At 41.5% G+C, this 12,540-nt stretch overlaps 1 long non-coding RNA gene across 1 annotated transcript; it reads left to right on the forward strand.

The window, feature by feature from the left end:
• The first annotated feature begins 1,465 nt into the window (after nucleotides 1–1,465).
• On the forward strand, nucleotides 1,466–12,080 carry LOC124719111. The gene is made up of 2 exons (XR_007005987.1): nucleotides 1,466–1,529; nucleotides 10,987–12,080. It is a non-coding gene; the product is annotated as an uncharacterized LOC124719111 (long non-coding RNA).
• Nucleotides 12,081–12,540: the final 460 nt, after the last annotated feature.

Here is a 12,540-nt window from a genome sequence, read left to right on the forward strand (position 1 = left end):
ATGATCTCCATGAGAGGGGGAGTGGAAAAGGACAAGTTGTTATTCTACTGGTATGTACTCAATCTTTATACTTTTTTAAAGATTGTACATTCAAGTTCTAATAAGAACATAGCATTTTATTTCCAAAGTGTAGTAAATCTTTGTTTTCTCACGGCAGGTTGTTCCCATTACAAGCCTGCAATATTTAATTTCCCATCAACTGTGCTTTTCTTGGAATTGACACACCACCAGCAGCATGATCTCCACGAGATGGGGAGGGGGTGGGAAGCGGAAGAAGACAAGTTGTAAATCTATTGGTATGTACTCACGCTTTATAGTGTTTTAAAGGTTGTTCCTTCAAGTTCATATACGAAAATAGCATTTTATTTCTGAAATTTAGTAAATCTTTGTTTTCTCGCAGCAAATTGTTCGCATTACAAGGCTGCAATTTTTATTTGCCCATCAACTGCGCTTTTGATGGAAATGACACTCCACCAGCAGCTTGATGTCCACAAGAGGGTGGGAGAAGGGGACAATATGTTATTCTTCTGATCTGTACTCTTGCTTTATAGTGTTTTAGAGATTGATCGTTCAAGTTCATATGAGAACGTAGCATTGTATTTCCAAAGTGTAGTAAACCTTTGTTTTGCCACAGCAGGGTGTTTACAATACAGGCCTGCAATTTCTAATTGCCCATCAACTGGGCTTTTGTTGGAAGTGACACACTACCAGCAGCATGATCTCAATGAGAAGGGGGGGGGGGGGGGGGGGAAGGACAAGTTGTTATTCTACAGATATGTATTCTATCTTTACACTGTTTTAAAGATTGTACGTTCAAGTTCATATAAGAACGTAGCATTTTATTTCCAAAGTGTAGTAAATCATTGTTTTCTCTCAGCAGTATGTTCGCATTACGTGGCTGCAATTTTTATTTGCCCATCAATTGGGCTTTTGGTGGAAATAACACACCACCAGCAGCATGATGTCCACGTGACGGGAGGGGGGGGGGGTGGTGGGGCGTGAGGGAAAGAGAATGAGGACCAGTTGTTATCTATTGGTATGTACTCACGCTTTATAGTGTTTTACAGATTGTTCGTTCAATTTCATATAAGAACGTAGCATTTTGTTTCCAATGTGTAGTAAATCTTTGTTTTCTCACAGCAGGGTGTTCGTATTACATGGCTGAAATTTTTATTTGCCCATCAACTGGGCTTTTGGTGGAAATGACACACCAGCAGCAGCATGATGTCCACGAGAATGGTTGGCGGGAGGGAGGGGGGGGAGGGGAGGGGAAGAGGACAAGTTGTTATTTTATTGGTATGTACTCATGCTTTATAGTGTTTTAAAGATTGTTCCTTCAAGTTCATGTAAGAACGTTGTATTTTATTGCCAAAGTGTAGTAACTCTTTGTTTTCTCACAACAGGGTGTTGGCATTACAAGTGTGCAATTTTTATTTTCCCATCAACTGTGCTTTTGGTGGAAATGACACACCACCACCAGCATTATGTCCATGAGAGGGGGGGCAGGAGGACAAGTTTTCTTTCTGTTGGTATTTACTCAGGCTTTATAGTGTTTTAATTATTGTTGCTTCAAGTTCATATAAGAACGTCGTATTTTACTTCCTTAGAATCTTTTCTCCTTGCAGATCACACTCGTGTAATGATACATGAATGGGCGAATTATTATAATGTGTGTACACACCTCCGATTATTCCGTCCGCATTTGTCGGCACTAGTCTGTACCAGTCTGCATTAGTCTGTACCAGTCTATAGTCAGGTTTTTCTGTCTGCGCATAGTAAGATTACCATATTCTTGTACTTAGCCATGAAGATAAATGTGTAACAAATACTAACAAAGAGAGAGAGGGGCTGGCCAGTACTTACCTCAGCTCAGTACAGCCGATAGATACACATAAAACACATAAAACAGAACCGAAAATTTACGTTCCTAGCTGTCGGAACAAATGTTCCTTCATCGGGGAGGAGAGAGGGGAAAGAAAGGGAAGAAGGGAAAGGAGATTCAGTTACTCACAACCCAGGTTATGAAGCAACAGGGAAAGGAAAATAGGGAGGGTAGCAAGGATGGAGGTATGGTTGTCAGAGGGAAGCCAAAGATATTCTACTGTAAGTAGTGCACCAGCTTCAAACCAAAGAGAATGCATACAGAAGTAAAGAGGTATATAGTGTAAAGATAAACACAACTATGTAGGATGAAAAGATGCGTGAATGGCTAAAGAGGAAAGGGAAAGAGAAGAAGACTGAAGTTTAAATGGGATTGTGGTTGTTTAACGTAGGTTCAGTCCAGGGGGATGGCGGGATGAAAGGATGTGTTGGAGTGCAAGTTCCCATCTCCGCAGTTCAGAGGGACTGGTGTTGGGTGGGAGAAGCCAAATGGCACGTACGGTGTAGCAGGTTCCTAGGTCCCTAGAATTATGCTGGAGGGCATGCTCCGCTACTGGGTATTGGGCATCTCCTAAGCGGACAGTTCGACTGTGTCCGTTCATGCGCTCAGCCAGTTTAGTTGTTGTCATGCCGATGTAAAAGGCTGTGCAGTGCAGGCATGTCAGTTGATAAATGACGTGTGTAGTTTCACACGTGGCCCTGCCTTGAATTGTGTATGTTTTACCAGTAGCGGGGCTGGAGTAGGTGGTTGTGGGGGGATGCATGGGGCAGGTTTTGCAGCGGGATCGGTTACAGGGTAGGAACTGCTGGGTAGAGAAGGTAGTCTGGGAATATTGTAGGGTTTAACAAGGATGTTACGGAGGTTAGGGGGGCGACGAAAGGCAACTCTGGGTGGTGTGGGGAGAATTTTGTCAAGGGATGATCTCATTTCAGGGGTTGACTTGAGAAAGTCATATCCCTGGCGGAGTAATTTGTTGATGTATTCGAGACCAGGATAATATTAGGTGACAAGGGGGATGCTTCTATGTGGTCTGGGGGCACGCGCGATCTCTTTTGCGGCACGCGCGATCTCTTTCGCGGCACGCACGATCTATTTTTCGCCACTCGCTATCTCTGTTTTTAAGCAGCGTGTCTTCTTTTCCCCTGATCTGGACATACTTGCTTAGTCTGGTCAACTTTTTCCGTATTTTTCTTATTTAGTGGTCTTCCTTTGGTATTGAACGTTACCAACACAATTTCTTTCTTTCTCGTCCTTCCCTCCACGTTTTATTCCTTCTTATGATTACTATTTCAACTTTAGTTATTTAATTTCCCTACCCACCAGTTACCCACTATGTACCCTAATCCTATACCACATTATTTACATTCATTCCGGAAACATGCATTCACCGTAGTCAAACTGCAATCTGACATACTTTTCCTCCGGTCCCACTTATCCTTTGGAATTACCCCTAAAAGGCTTACTTTAAAAGTTCCCCTTCTCTGGGTGCAATTCCTCCTTCGACCAGTCTCTCCTGGACTTCCAGAACCTTCAATCCTTAGCCCTTACCCAACTTGTCCTGAATCCTTAAACTACTTCATGTAACCACCACTCCCAGCAGCTCCTATCTCTCTTCAAAGTCCTCCACCTCTCAAACCCTTGCTTGGAGAACACACTCAGGAACATCATCCTAGAAGCCAGCTGCAAACATGAGTTCCATGCCACACACCACCTGAAAAAACTATCCACAGTGCTAGTGCAACACCTAAGAAGTGGGGATCCCTCTCCCTATCCCTCACAAACACCAACCACGACAGAAGCTTCAACAAACCCCCCTCATAGCCAACAAACCTAGCCTAGCCCTAGCCACCCTACTCAATCTCCCCATCCCAGCACATACCCCACACAGACCAAATCTCAACTATAACCACAGTCAAATGCCACATATCACCAGTCCCAATTCAGTCCTAAACCTCTCATCCAGATCCCTCTCTCCTCCAGAGACATCTGTTCTATCAAAAGGCTTAACCTTTAGCCCCACACCTAAATTCCACCACACTGCCCTGGTTAAAGATCTCCTCTCATTCACCCGGACCCTCAACTGGAGATATCACTTCACTACCCAAACACAGCCCCCAAATACTAGACCCAGTGTTGAACCCTGTCTAGAACAGTTCCAACTGCCTTCTCAAAGGGATCCTCCTCCCCTCCCCCAAAACCATCCCTTGCAGACATTTCAGGAGTTCCTCACATCCAGTGTTGCCTCCCAGTCCTTCTTGAAGAACATTCCAACAACCCCCAACATCACCCCAGCTGAATCCCGTGCCATTAAGGAGCTGAAAATAGACCGCTCTATTGTCATCCTCCCGGCGGATAAAGGCTCCACAACTGTCGTACTTGACCGTGTGGAGTATGTGGCAGAAGGACTGCGTCAACTCTCCGACACCTCAACCTACAAAGCTGTTACCCAGGATCCCATTCCCTCCATCCAGACTGAGCTGCAGAAAATCCTAAAAATCCGAGGTCCCTCACAAGGCCTCACAATGGCCTACATAGACTTACTCACTCCACCTGAGCCACGTACCCCTACCTTCCACCTATTACCCAAAATCCACAAAGAGAACCATCCTGGCCGCCCCATTGTAGCAGGCTTCAAAGCCCCAACCGAACGTATCTCAGCTCTGGTAGACCAGCACCTCCAACCTATCACCTGCACACTCCCATCCTACATCAAAGACACAAACCACTTCCTAGAACGCCTCAAATCCATTCTCACTCCTCTCCCACCTGAAACCTTTCTTGTCACCATAGATGCTACATCCCTTTACACAAACATCCCACATACCCATGGTTTCTCTGCCCTTGAGCACTACCTCTCCCAACACCCGCCCGAAGATCTTCCAAAAACCTCATTCCTTATCACACTTACCGACTTCATCCTCACCCATAATTACTTCACTTTTGAAGGCCAGACCTACAAACAAATCAGGGGAACGGCCATGGGAACCAAGATGGCTCCGTCCTATGCCAACCTCTTCATGGGCCGCATGGAGGAGGCTTTCCTGAAGACCCAACAGCTGCTTCCCCTGGCCTGGTATAGGTTTATAGATGACATCTTTGTGGTCTGGACTCATGGTGAAGAAACACTCCTTAATTTCCTCCATAACCTCAACTCCTTTTCGAATCTGAATTTCACCTGGTCCTTCCTGGATGTTGACCATCATCTTGTTGAAGCTCACATCCACACCTCTGTCCATATCAAACCCACAAACAAACGACAGTACCTTCACTTTGATAGCTGCCATCCCTTCCCCATCAAACGCTCCCTTCCCTACAGCCTAGGTATTCGTGGCAAACGTATCTGCACCAGAGATGAATCCCTCAACAATTACACCAATAACCTGACCAATGCTTTCCTCTCCCGCAACTATCCTGCAGACCTTGTCCACAAACAGATTTCCCGAGCAATACATTCCTCCCCATCCAACAACAATGTTCCTACCCCCAGACCACACAGAAGCATCCCCCTTGTCACCCAATATTATCCTGGCCTCGAAAACATCAACAAATTACTCTGCCAGGGATATGACTTTCTCAAGTCAACGCCTGAAATGAGATCATCACTTGACAAAATTCTCCCCACACCACCCAGAGTTGCCTTTCGTCGCCCCCCTAACCTCCGTAACATCCTTGTTAAACCCTACAATATTCCCAGACTACCTTCTCTACCCAGCAGTTCCTACCCCTGTAACCGACCCCGCTGCAAAACCTGCCCCATGCATCCCCCCACAACCACCTACTCCAGCCCCGCTACTGGTAAAACATACACAATTCAAGGCAGGGCCACGTGTGAAACTACACATGTCATTTATCAACTGACATGCCTGCACTGCACAGCCTTTTACATCGGCATGACAACAACTAAACTGGCTGAGCGCATGAACGGACACAGTCGAACTGTCCGCTTAGGAGATGCCCAATACCCAGTAGCGGAGCATGCCCTCCAGCATAATTCTAGGGACCTAGGAACCTGCTACACCGTATGTGCCATTTGGCTTCTCCCACCCAACACCAGTCCCCCTGAACTGCGGAGATGGGAACTTGCACTCCAACACATCCTTTCATCCCGCCATCCCCCTGGACTGAACCTACGTTAAACCACCTCAATCCCATTTACTCTTCAGTTTTCTTCTCTTTCCCTTTCCTCTTTAGCCATTCACGCATCTTTTCATCCTACATAGTTGTGTTTATCTTTACACTATATACCTCTTTACTTCTGTATGCATCCTCTTTGGTTTGAAGCTGGCACAGTACTTACAGTAGAATATCTTTGGCTTCCCTCTGACAACCATGCCTCCATCCTTGCTACCCTCCCTATTTTCCTTTCCCTGTTGCTTCATAACCTGGGTTGTGAGTAACTGAATCTCCTTTCCCTTCTTCCCTTTCTTTCCCCTCTCTCCTCCCCGATGAAGGAACATTTGTTCCGAAAGCTAGGAACGTAAATTTTCGGTTCTGTTTTACGTGTTTTATGTGTATCTATCGGCTGTACTGAGCTGAGGAAAGTACTGGCCAGCCCCTCTATCTCTTTGTTAGTATTTGTTTCACATCTCATATGAGATTTTCCATTAATCATTAAGATAAATGTATAGACACTTTTGTCAAGTGTCAGAGATATATGTGAGAATGTGGCTAACGTACCAATACCAAAGGAACTTCAGATTGTCAATTGTAAGTAGTATCCAGAACCAAGTTAAATATTTTTATGCTTGTTATTATTTTAATAAATGTGTGTGAAAATTAATCAAGTTCTGTTTAAAGTTGGTCTCCTTCAATCTGCTACTCTAAGCGTGCAAGTGGCATTTCTATCGTCTGACCTAACGGCAGAAGATAAACATGCCACGATAAGACCAGAAGTCATATTGCTGACACTTGCCTACTTCGTTATAGCGACAAGTCAGATAATCTGGTGGTGTGTGTACTGAAGGTCTTACAGTACGTACACCACAGTTAAAATGTGATAAACCATTCTGGATGACATCTGGAAAGCATGAGCAATTTATGCACTTTGAATTGGCGATCATCCGTGACCGATTTGTGCACTTTTGCAGTGATTTCTGGAGTAGTGACACATCTCGGCTGACCACTGTGCAGATCATCATCTAAGCTATCCCGATGAAATTTAAATTCATGTGTCCACTTGACAACAGTTGAATATGAAGGAGCAGAGACCACCAGTGTATTGTGGAAATCAGCATGAATGTCCTTTGCTTTCATACCTTTCTTTACGAAGTACTTAATCAGTGCTCGAATCTCGATTTTTTTTTTTTTTTTTTTTTTTTTTTTTTTTTTTTTTTTTTTTTTTTTTTTTTTTACACACATTTGAACATTTGATCGATAGAGTTGTTAGATATCCTCCTGAGGGATATCGTACCAAAATCTGTTCAACTGATGCATTAGATCATCAAAATCCTTAGCTGGTTGAAGGTTCCTGCCCATAATGCTCCAAACGTTCTCAGTTGGGAGGGAGAATCCGATAGAAACTCTCGCTGTGTGTGTGTGTGTGTGTGTGTGTGTGTGGGCATTATCTTGCAGAAATGTGAGTCCGGGATGGCTCATCAGGAAGGGCAACAAAACTGGGTGTAGAATATTGTCGACGTACCGCTCTGCTGTAAAGGTTCCGTCAATGACTACAGGTTAATAGGTAGAGGAGTACCAGTTCTGTGGGCTGTATATTCCCCTGACCTCAATCCAGTGGATTATTATCTCTGGCGGCACCATAAAGAATTGGTCTGTGCAGCAGACCATCTAGATGCAGAAACTCTTCATTGGCATCTTGTAGAAACCTGTGAAAGCATTTAAAATGGTTGGCGATTGTTTGATATGGTCTAACAGCCAATGCAATGAGTGCATGCATTTTTAAAAGCAAAAGGTGGACATTTTGAGCATTTATTATTAGCTTATATGTTGCCGAGCTCCAGTCACCTAAATTGTATATGTTGATTAATAACTCAAAAATGAAGGATTTTCAGACGTAAAGGATGTATCATAATTAATGGCCTAAACACATGCAGTTGAAGGTATGTGATACTAGTAGCAAAGAATCTTAAGTATATAGGTCTGCAAACAACCCATTTGCATGATAATTGTGACTTTGTGGCCACTAGGTACCACTAACTTGATTCTATGTAATCATCATCCAGGTTATGAAAAGGTAATAATACTGTACAATATGAAGAAAAGTTATTAGAGACAGTTTAGTTGAAGTATAAGTGTGTTGAATGAACACGACTACTCGTAGTTAAAGGTGGCGTTCAGTGTTGTCCTTCTGCCCAGATGCAGGCCGGTATCCATCCCCACAAAGAATTTAAAGTCCTTTCAAACGTATCTGGATCACTTTGAAATTCTTGACAAGCATTGACAACTATCTACTCCAATACTTCAACTGTGTTAACCAAGTGGCAGTCACTGTACCCTTAAGGTGGCTCCAAACACAGAAATATGTGAGGTTCACAGAAGGTGATCTTAGAGACCACAGTACAGGTTCTCCTCACCCAATCACATCTTTGGCCATATCAGTGCATTAGTCATCTCACCGTAGCGGCAAAACGTGCTGGTGCTCCATTATACATGTACCACATCATCTGACGTCGCTCTAAGGAAACATCCTCAAATACTTCTGCAAGATGACACCACAGAAATTGAAAGTAATTCTATGCATTGAGATTGTTTGGTAACATTCATGACCCAAGAGTCGTGCATGGGGTTGGAGACCAGATGACTCCAAACTTGAAGTTGTGATAATGGAACACACTACCATGAGCACATCCTACTTCAGCTGTAAATAAAATGTTTTTGTCAAATGTAGGATTGCATACAGAATGTTGTTGCATCCACTTACAGGATGGTAATGCCGTCTTGTCAGGACTCCTGTAGAATGTGGCGCTGTTTCCAGCTGTTTACAAGCACAGATGTAATGTGTGCAGACCTACCCACTCCCACTGCATGTGCGAAGCTAACAGTTTCTCGGAGATGTTGATGCACCCACGTAAACGTTTGACTCTTGGAGTGCCTAAGAGCAGAATGTGTGTATCGGTGCAAGCGTGCAGCCTCCCTGTGCATTGCTGTTAGCCCTACCATATGGGAAATGCATGTCTATATATTCCTCATTAGTATAATTTTCTACGTTACCAGCAACACGTACGATGCAACTGTCGCTCGGTAGACAGCTGTCGTGAGTGCCACTCTGACTGTGTACTGTACTGTCATATCCATTCTGTTTACAGTTCCATATCTCAAAAATGTAAACAGAGACCACACCACAGACCAGCATGTGATGTTTACACAGAATCATGACAGTAGTGACTGGTAATAACAAAGTCACAATTATATTGCAAATGGTTCATTTTTGCAGACCTATGTTTACTGAGACTTCAGTGCTTCTAGGATCGTGAACTTTCAACTTTATGCATTTATACTATTAATCGTGATACATCCTACATATTTGTATGAACTTATTTACTTACTTACTTACTTTTTTCTTTTTTTAAAAGTTAGTAAAAGTATTTGTGGAAACCCTGTATTTGGCCTGCCTTAAAGCAACTTGCAAATGCTCTTACTTCCAACTGCAGACATTATGGGGTCTGTAGATGGTGTTACACAGTGTTAATGTGATACATGTGGGGGTGACTACTTTTGTTTGTTCAGTGTGTTTATCATACTGAATAACTAACTCCTGAATTCCATTATCATAAAAATCCAGCATCTGGTTTGGCAAGTATTGCTAAATGTCGTTGTCATGGAAACTGGTCCTGGATTTATTTATTTATTTATTTTTTGCAGGAACTAGTGGTAACCACTAGGCACCAGATGAGGTTGTAGGTTTATCAAGTTGTTCCCAGCAGTATAAGCAATGAGGTCTTGTGTCTGTTCAGCTGTATGGCAGTGTCGTGAAGCAAAATAAATCTCCCTATTGAGCTTTCCACATCAAGTGTTTTCAATGCTCCATACAAATCACATAATGTTGTACAATACTGAATTAATTACGTTAGCCTGCGGTGAAAAATATCCATAAGCAACAATATCCCATCACAAAGCATTGTGTGCATACATAATTTTTTTGCACTCCAGTTGTTACATTGAAAGCCACTTTTATTGGTGATCTTGAAATCCTTCATTCCATGAGTTATTGTCTGGATTCTGATTTAATATGAGCCATCCATATTTCATATGTAGCTAAAACTGGATTTAAACATTCAACACCTTTATTACCACACTGCTCAAGGAAATTCAGAGTATTGGCTACTTGATCACTTTTGTGTTCCTCACCCAGCATTTTTGAAACAGTGTGTATACAACTTCTGGTAGTTCAAGTGTTCTGTAAGAATTTTGTAAAGAAAAATTCTTGAGGTTGAGGAAATTCTTTACATAAGGACAGAATCATAAAGAGTCTGTTTTCTCAAACTTTTTCACGAACTTTCTGCACCGAACCATCATTGATGACAGATTGTAGCCCATGTTGCACTTCATCGTGAACATTTGAACACCTTAAGCCATTTTCTTAGCATTCGATTACTTGTAGCATTTTCTCCACACATTTCACTATACTCGGAGAAATATCTTCCGAATGGTTTTGGAGGATAGCTAACACTTGCAAGCACTCAGTTTGCATCGTTGTCTGCAGCTTTGCAGTGGCCATGTTTTGAAACAGTACTTACATAAAAAACACACATTTTAACCTGCATCCTGGTGTAAATATGCTTTTAACCTGCCCAATATCAGGGTTCTTGCCAGTTCTTGCCAGTGTACAGCAGTGGCTGACAAAGAAACTCCACAATGTAGGCACCAAAAATTTTCTCATCTTCAACATTTTAGAATTCTTATTGGTACTTTTCTCTTCTTGTACACAATTTGTAGCCATGTTTTTGTTTATTTGTTGTCTCTTAAACTGTTGCATCACTGTAATTGTATCAGTCAGTTTTTTAGATTTCTGTAGAAGATTGGTTTCTAATATTTTCAGAGACTGAACAATTTTAATTCCTTAAGACTTTGTATCATGTATTAATAAATATTGTAACCTTATTAGAGTTACTGTATTGTAATTAGTCATTCAATATTTCTATTTTTAGTGGCTGTTTAATAAAATGACAGAAATGATAAAGAAGTGAAAATAATCTCTGGTGGGCTGAAGGCTGCAACGTCTTCCTGTCGCTGCTCACGTTAAGAGGGAATGCGAGCAAGATTTGCCGTGTCTCGGCCACTGTTCCTTTTGATTTATATTAACAGTACAAATGCTAACTTAACAAAGCAATTATGCTTAAATTTTCTCTGAAAAGTATTCCAGCTTTTTAGGAAATGTCTGAAATGTATAAATGAGGTCACTTATTTTGGCTCTGGTAGTGTATAGCTGCCTTTTGGCAAACGTTTATGCAACAATGTGCAATGTGTTGATTTTATTTTTTGGAAAAGGGCTGGTGTGACATGTGGAGTGAGTGAGTGTTGGTTGCAGTTTTTATGCATGGTTGTTGCAGATTGAAATATACTGACTAGGGGAATGAGATACTAATGGAAGTGATTGTTTCACATTGTTACTTAAGAGGAACTATTTACTGTTCATTGTTAGTTGTTGACTGATATGAGAAATGTTAAATCATATTGTGCTGGACTATTCGGTTGCATTACAACATACCAGGGAACAATGGGGCACAAGAGTGTCATTTTGTTTCGTCTATCTACAAATTTATTTATTCATTGCTGCCTTTTGTGATCCAGATGCTTACAATGTTTAACCAAAGTGTCTGAATCGGGTAGTTTCTTCACACACCAAAGTTTAATATTTTGGTACTGTTTGTTTTGTTACTGAGAGTATGTATGTAGTCATATTTTTGAGAGCGCTTAGCTTTTTAAAACAATTTTTGCACAAGTCACCCGGAAAAAAAGACTAGAATATATCTTTATTTTTTAAGTGTTCATTACACTTTTTGATACTGAGCCTTTTTACAGCATACTAGAAATCTGTAGTACTTAATTTATAGCATCCACTCTCATGTAGTCGTCCTAAGTTTAATTGGACTGTCTATCTGGAGGAATGTGTGTCAACATTTGTTTGCTTTTTGGATGACAGGGATTTCTGTGGAACATTGCATAAAGAACACAAATTAAATGCTTTTGTTGTATCCAGTATGGTTGCAATGAAGGACATTAAAGAACAGTTCAGAAACAAGTGGTACTCTGTGTATTTAAATATGTTCTCTCCCTTTCCATAACCCATTACATCTGTTACTTTGGACATTATACTTTCTAGAGTACTAGTACTTTTAACTCCTTCCTTTTGAAACCATATATAGACTGATTATGGTAGCGCCTTTTACATTTAAATTAATGTTTACATTACTCCACAGTAATGATCATGGGAGACAGCAATACCAGCTGTCAGCAAAATTTGAGGGCAGCCTTTTAGGTTTTTTACAAAAATAATGTCATCAACATTTTTTGTACAAATTATATCATTGTTTCTCAAAATATTTGTCTTTAAAATTTGCACACTTTGGTCATCACTAGAACAGGTTCTAGAAACCTTTTTTCTGTTCTAATGTTTGAACCTCAAAAACATGACTTTGGGTGGACTCAACATCTTGAGGTGATGTAAATACTTACGAAGCTGTTTTTATTTGACTTACAGG

This window comes from Schistocerca piceifrons, chromosome 10 (genome assembly GCF_021461385.2).
Source record: "Schistocerca piceifrons isolate TAMUIC-IGC-003096 chromosome 10, iqSchPice1.1, whole genome shotgun sequence".
NCBI lineage: Eukaryota > Metazoa > Arthropoda > Insecta > Orthoptera > Acrididae > Schistocerca > Schistocerca piceifrons.